Raw genomic sequence first — 8323 nt, forward strand, 5'->3', positions numbered from 1 at the left:
GGGGCTGACATTTACTGAGTACTCAATATGAGCCAGGCACTCTGCTAGGTGTTCTCCATCTGTGATCCCACATCGTCCTCACATTAGCTTTGGCAAGATGGCATTATTATTCTGATTCTCCAGGCTAAGAGATCAAGGCTTAGAGAGGTGAAGGGATTTGCCTGAGGTCTGACTAGAAGTGCCAAAGCCAGGAATCCACCCAGATCTGTCTGACTCACCTTGTACTTTCCCTCCTGTTATCACTTTACTTCCTAGACTTACATGGTTTTCTTTGCAATTATAGAAGGTGAGGCTGAGATTTCAGGGCAGTTCCTTATACAGAACTCCACAGGGGAACAGAACATTCTAGAGCAGTACTGATGAAATAGAAATATAATGCAAGCCACATATGTAATTTTAAGTTTTCTAGCAGCTGCAATGGAAAATAGTAAAAAGAAACAAGTAAAATTATGTCTTTAAACATTTCATTTAAAAGTAATAATAGATTCACAAGAAGTTGCAAAAATAGTACAGAGGTGTCCTGTGTCCTCCTTCTTCTACTTTCCTCCAATTATAACATCTTATGTAATTATAGTATAATATCAAAACAAGGAAATTGACATTGGCACAATACACTTACTCAGATTTCACCAGATTTACATGTGTACAGAATTGTTCCATCATCACAAATTTCTTTGTAGTACCCCTTTATAGTCACATGCCACCTCGCCAACCCCAGTCGTAACACTTGGCCACATCTAATCTATTCTCCATGTGTATAATATTGTCAGTTTGATAATGTTACATAGATGGAATCGTGTAGTATATTAGTTTCCTAGGGCTGCCATAACAAATGACCACAAACTGGGTGGCTTAAAACAACACAAATTTATTCTCTTACAGTTCTAGAGGCTGCAAGTCTCAAGTCAAGGTATCAGCAGGGCCATGCTCCCTCTGAATGACCGTGTCTCTTCTAGCTTCTAATGGTTGCCAGCTTCTTTGGCTTGTGGCCACATCACTCCAAGCTCTGCCTCGGTCTTCACATTGCCTTCTCTTTTGTCTGTTTTCTCCTCTGTGTATCTCTTACAAGGACACATAGATTTAGGACACACCCAGGTAAGCCAGGATGATCTCATTCCAAGATCCTTAAATTTTTTTGTGTGTGTGAGGAAGATCAGCCCTGAGCTAACATCCATGCTAATCTTCGTCTTTTTGCCGAGAAGACCGGCCCTGAGCTAACATTTATTGCCAATCCTCCACCTTTTATTTCCCCAAAGCCCCAGTAGATAGTTGTATGTCATAGTTGCACATCCTTCTAGTTGCTGTATGTGGGACGCAACCCCAGCATGGCCGGGGAAGCGGTGCGTCGGTGCACACCAGGGATCCGAACCTAGGCTGCCAGCAGCGGAGCGTATGCACTTAACCACTAAGCCATGAGGCCGGCCCAAGATCCTTTAGTTTAATTACATCTGCAAAGGCCTTGAGACAGGACTATCCCTAGCATGTGTGGCTGAAGCCCAGTGAGTGAGGAAGAGAAAAAGGTGAGATAGAGCAGGAGATGTTAGGGGAGAATAGTAGGAGGAAGTGTAAAAATTAGAATACCAAGTTGATAAATGACTTCATTGTGGCTTGAAATCAAAGTATGGGAGGGGTCTACATTATTAACTATCAAATTGCTTTGTGAGCATGGACTTACTGTCAGGAGAGAGAAATAATCTTGACGTCTATTCTAGGCCATGGAAAGTCTGAGTGAACTGTCCTTGTCCTGAACCTAGATTACGCATTCCTGCCTGCCAGATTCAGTGTCTCAATCCTCTCTGGACAGTGTTAGGTAAACAGTGCTAATTTTTTCCCCTTCATCTTCCTCGTTTTGAAATTACATGCAGACTAGCTTCTTATAGAATCACATTCTTTATTCTGAGCACAATACATAAATTTATTCTTCAACTTCATCCAAATCAATATTCCTGATTAGGTTAAGATTTGATGGTGTGACAGTCACAATTATGATTGGATTGTAGTGCTCTGGCTTTGTTTTTCTGAGAGACTTCATCACTGCTTATTTAAGACCTTGTTGGAGCAAGCCAAGTCCATACTTAAAAGGCGTCTGTCCCAGACTGATGCCATGCACTTCATCTTCACTCCTGTTTTGCTCCAACCCCAGCTGCTTTGCCATTCTGGTTTACCTGCCTTTCCTGCATCCCTTCTTCAGCCTCCTTGTCTTTCAGCAGAAGACCAGTCTCCCCTGCTCTTGGAATGACACATTAGGAATGACCTTCCTGTAACTGATCTCTAGACTTTGGAATCTTTTCTTGTAAACTGTGCCCAAGGGCTACTTAGTTTCCTGAAATACAGACTCCACCTCTTCCTTGAAGCTTTGCTTCTCTGGAAGCCATTTCTCCTCCAAACTCTAAAAGGTCTTACTATTTGTGCTTTTACTAAAGCAGGGTATATTTTATTTCCCCAACTAGATTGTACACTGGTGAAGGTCAAAACCTATTTTATACTTCTTTATCTGCCTTTCATCCCCACATCACCCTTGTGCCTTAAACAGAGAAGGTGCTTAATAAATACCTGTTGAATAAAACAGCTTTAAGGAAAGGAAGAGACTTTTTACTATAAACTGGTAGAGACTCTATCAGGAGGAAACTCATCATTCTTCTATATTACATTTTGTGAAAGGATTTTGAACACTTTACCAAAATAGAAAACTAGTTTCTATTGTTTATAGTTATATTTTTAAAAAATCAGATTTATTGAAGTATAATTTGCGTTCATTAAAATTTGCCTTTTTAAATTCTTCATGTCTATGAATTTTGAAAAATTTATACAGTTGTATAGCCATTTACATCATTCCCAAAATATTCTTGTGCCCTTTTGCATTCAAACCCTATCCCTCACCACCAGCCCCTGGCAACCACCCACCTGATTTGTGTCTCTATAGCTTGTCTTTCCCAGAATGTTATATAAATGGAATCACAAGGTAAGTGGCCTTTTGTATCTGGCTTCTTTCACTTAGCATAATGCTTTTAAGATTCATCTAAGTAGTTGCATGTATCAGTAGCTAGTTCCTTTTTATTGCTATCAAAGGGATCCAGAATACCCACTCACTGTGGCAAGAATTATTTTTAGCAGAAGGCATTTGAGTTCCTGAAATCTCTTATCTTCCTAAAAGCAGAGCCTCCCATAAGAACTAAAAAGAACTCAATTGCCATAAATCCCCTCCCCTGGGGTCCATTGGGGATGACTGACTCTTATCATGGGAAATGAGAAGTCTCCAGACCACATCTAAATAGACATGGTCACCAAACTATCACATCTCCCAGCTATTCTCCTGAGACCCATTTATCTTTCCAAAAAGTCATTGGTTTTCCCATAAGTGTCTTTCTCCCCCTTTCTCCCCCATCCCCTATTAAGATGGTATATAAGCCCTAAATTCTAACTGCCCCCTTGACTCACATTTTTCTGTGCACCCTCTGCATACCTTAACAGAATTACAGTGATTAAATGTTATTGGGGCCGGCCCAGTGGTGTAGTGGTTGGGTTTGTGTGCTCCGCTTTGGCAGCCCCAGGGTCACAGGTTTGAATCCCAGGAGTGGGCCAATGCACTGCTCATCAAGCCATGCTGTGGCAACATCCCACATACAAAGTGGGGGAGGATGGGCATGGATGTTAGCTCAGAGCTGATGTTCCTCACCAAAAAGAGGAAGATTGGCAACAGATGTTAGCTCAGGGCCAATCTTTCTCACAAAAAAACAAACAAACAAAAAAATCCAATTCCATTGTCTATTATGGTGGCATAGCAGTTAAGTTCACACACTCTGCTTCAGCGGCCCGGGGTTTGTAGGTTCGGATCCCGGGCATGGACCAATGCACTGCTTGTCAAGCCATGCTGTGGCAGCGTCCCATACAAAGTAGAGGAAGATGGGCATGGATGTTAGCCCAGGGCCAATCTTCCTCAGCAAAGAGGAGGATTGGCAAAGGATGTTAGCTCAGCACTAATCTTCCTCACTCACACACACAAAATAAATGTTATCTTTTGCTAACCTGTCTTTTGTCAGCTGAATTTGAAGGACTTAAACTAAGAGGGTACAGGAAAAATTTTAACTCTCTGACACTATTATTCCATTGTATGGGTGTATTAAAATTTGTTTATCCATTCATCAGTTGGACTTTTGGGTTGTTCCCAGTTTTTTGGACACTTCTCTACAGGGTCTTTGCATGGCACATATTTTCTATTCTCTTCAGTTGACACCTAGGAATAGGATACCTAGATTATATGCTAAGCATCTTTATAAGAAACTGCAAGACTGTTTTCCAAAATGGTTGTACCAGTTTACATTTCTATCAGCACTATGTAAGAGTTCCAGTTGTTCAGCATCCTCATCAGCACTTTATACCGTCAGCTGTCTTACTTTTAGCCATTCTATTCGGTCAAGCAATAATAATTTGAAGACAAATAAGGAAAATGTACAGGTTCACTTATCTAAGAAATATTTATTGATAAAACTAGTGCCTGGTTTTAGCTTTGGTTGGGTTGATACAGTTTGTCAGATGTTTGATTTTGTTGACTGTGTCAGGATATGATCATGTTGGGAACATACAACACTGTTCCTTATCTCGAGGTACTCATCGTCAGGTGAGAAAGACATGGGAAAGAACGTTTGCACAAGACGATACTTCCCATGGCACTTTGGGAGCACAGACTGGAAGCTTTTTGTCTCTCCCTGGGAGGAAGGGAAAGGCTGCCAGAAGTTGTCTTTTAGGTCAAGTCCCCTTTCCCCTAAATTGATGATGAGCTTTGTAGGTTAAATGTCAATGCTGGGTCTTGAGCATTTTAAATGTAGTGGAAGACAATGAGGGCTTCCCTAACCAGAAGGTAATTAATCTTAATATGAACATAGGCCTGAGAGTTAAGGAAAGGTGATCCTAGGAGACTTCTTACCTCAAATATGCACTGACTGTAGAGCCATGGACAAAGCGGCCCATGAGGCCCAAAGGAGTAAAAGATGTTTTCGGGAAGGGGGCTATCGGGACCCAGGAAGAACTGAAGGAGGATTGGAGAGTTTGAGAGACGTGGAGAGCACCAGACTGGTTGGGAATCTGAACTCCTGGGCCCCAGTTACAGCTGTGCCCTAACTAGTTGTGCAAACCTGGACAAGCCAAATGCTTGCAGGCCTGTCCCCCTTCATCTATAAAACAAGAGTTTAGACCCCTAAGATCTCTTTCAGTTGTGACATTTTGTGGTCTGCATACCATATGGAGGGAGAATTCTGGAAGGACAATGGCTAAGGCCAGAGCAAAGAGAGAGAATGCAGGGGTGGGGCAGGGCAATGCAGATGATGGGCTGTGCAGGGAGAGGGATGTGGCTTGTATTTACATACAGACAAATGGAGGGATGCATAAGGCCCAAACAGGCTGTTAACAGCCATGAAGGAAAACCCAAGGCGAGATTGGTATGTGAAACTAGGGGTGTGCTACGAATGCAATATGCAGAAGAGCAGACAGGGAGATTTTCAACAGGAATGCAGAGCACAGGGACCAGGGATCCAGGGGCATTTATTTATTCATTCAACAAATAGTTATTGAAAAGGGGATATTTTAGAGAAGATTCAAGGAGGCAGGCTAGCATTTAACATGAGGGAAGTCTATGATGGGTGCTGAACTAGGGGTACTGATGTGGGTAAGGGGGTTCCCCACTTTGAGAGATTGTGATACTAAGCAAGGATCCTGTAACCATTCATTCACCAAACACTTGTTGAGGAACTAAGGTGTTATAAGCACTGGAGATAAAGGCCAATTTCTCTGCCCTTCTGGAGCTCAAATTCTAAGAAGGGAAAATAAACAATAAATCAGGTAAATAAATAAAATATATAGCATGGGGCCGGCCCTGTGGCTTAGCGGTTAAGTGCGTGCGCTCCGCTGCTGGCGGCCTGGGTTCTGATCCCGGGTGCGCACCTACGCACCGCTTCTCCGACCATGCTGAGGCCGCGTCCCACATACAGCAACTAGAAGGATGTGCAGCTATGACATACAACTATCTACTGGGGCTTTGGGGGGAAAATAAATAAATAAATAAAATCTTTAAAAATATATATATATATAGCATGTTAGTGATAAATGCTAATAAGAAAAACAAAGAAGGGAAGGACAATAGGATTGGGTGTAAAGGGGAGTGGGTTGTAATTCTGAATAATGTGGCTCCTGAGAAGATGACATCTGAATCAAGGAGGGGAGAGAATGAGCTTGAACAGAGGGGTACTGAATAGTCTTTCAGAAGAGGAACAGCAAGCAGAACGAGAGACTTGAGTTGGGAGAGTAGCCAGGGTTCCAGGAGGCCAGTGGGGACGAAGGAAGAGGAACAAGGGGAGAGTAGTTCAAATGTGGTCTGGGCTCAGGAGAAGGCAGGAAGGAGGCCAGCTCATTCTGGAGTTCCCTTGCTCGCCTCCCTCCCTTCTCTCAGCATTTAGGGAACACCACTGTTCCGCAAGCTGCAGATACTGTAGTGGATAAGACACTGTGTTCCAATTATCAGAACCTTAACAAAAGGTCAGGGTCCAACTGGTCGTGAGGGTAGATGATACTGCATTCAATAGAACTAGAACAGGCCTTCAATCCCTCTGTCTTCAGACACCATCAATTTTGAAGTCAGTGTGCTCAAGGCCTACTGGTGGGTCTCTACAGAGGGCAAAAGAGAACTTTAGAGAAAAAACTAGGGAGGCCAGGTATATTGAACTTAAAAATATAAAATTGTATGAGGAAATACCTGCACATGATTTGAATTTTCAAACAGAGTAAAAAGCATCCTAGATTTCTAAGCTGCTGAGAATTTTATTATTTTTTTACTTTTTAAACAATTTATTTATTTATTTATTTTTCCCCCAAAGCCCCAGTAGATAGTTATATGTCATAGCAGCACGTCCTTCTAGTTGCTGTATGTGGGACATGGCCTCAGCATGGCTGGAGAAGCCGTGCGTCAGTGCACGCCCGGGATCCGAACCCGGGCCGCCAGCAGTGGATCTCGAGCACTTAACCGCTAAGCCACGGGGCCAGCCCAACTGCTGAGAATTTTAGACGTCGCTAGTCCAACCTCTTCGTTTTACAGACAAAACTCAAGAGAAGTGATTTCTCAAAGCGACAGAGGGAAGAAGAAACAGTTCTTGAGCCTACCTGGCCAGTGCACTTTCTATTCTATCATAACTTTTTTTTACCCTCACCAAAAGTTTCAGAATAAGGTCGTAGAGAAAGCCAAGTCGTATTTTAAGTTGTGTTTTAAGTTCATTGTTAACTAAATGAGACATAGAAATTGCGCTGATTCAGAGAGCAAAAATTTCAGAGCCAGAGTTCAGTGGCTGCAGGATCAGCTACATCAGGAGGAGATTCCTGGAGGTGTCAGTAGTGACAGGTACCTCTGGAAATGCAGAGAATGGGAGAAAAGCCCCGAAGGTTAGTCCCTGACAGACCAAAGTCATCTCTTTGGCTAGGGACAGCAAAGAGTGGAACCGAAATCTTTCAACATCAGGATGAAGATGTTGTACTCTAATTTTTAATCAACACAAAACTTGAGTAAGATGTAACATTTAAAGATTATTGAACTTCAGTGTAACCTTAATGTGGGTTCAGTCAAATGAAGCTCTTCTCTAAAGAAAAAAATGAAACATGGTTAGGAATAAAAAAACACTTGGAAGCTCGAAAATAATATTTTACCAAACTTTTGAAATAAATCTCTAGAGAAAAATATTATTAAGAACATACGCTGGGGCCGGCCCCATGGCTCAGCGGTTAAGTGCGTGCCCTCCACTACTGGTGGCCCGGGTTCGGATCCCGGGCCTGCACTGACGCACCGCTTCCCCAGCCACACTGAGGCCACGTCCCACATACAGCAACTAGAAGGATGTGCAACTATGACATACAACTATCTACTGGGGCTTTGGGGACAAAAAAAAAGGAGGAGGATTGGCAATAGATGTTAGCTCAGAGCTGGTCTTCCTCAGCAAAAATGAGGAGGATTAGCACGGATGTTAGCTCAGGGCTGATCTTCCTCAAAAAAAAAAAAAAAAGAACATATGTTAATTAAAATTTAAAAAATTGATGAATTAACTATGTAGGAAAGAATCCATATTCTCAAAATAAGAAAACCAGAACTCACTCACATTTCAAAGTCTTTATCTTGCAGAAGCTTTTAAATTTTGGATAATTAAAGTAAAATACAGTCTCTTGAAAAACAACTAAGAATTCAAATTCATAGCACCAGCGTCCCTCAAGGAAATTTTCTATTGATTTGTAACTTGGCCTTGAATTTGACCTGTGGCCTTCATGTCATGATAATTTGGGTCACTCTGAA

Source organism: Diceros bicornis, chromosome 8, assembly GCF_020826845.1.
Source record: "Diceros bicornis minor isolate mBicDic1 chromosome 8, mDicBic1.mat.cur, whole genome shotgun sequence".
Taxonomy (NCBI): domain Eukaryota; kingdom Metazoa; phylum Chordata; class Mammalia; order Perissodactyla; family Rhinocerotidae; genus Diceros; species Diceros bicornis.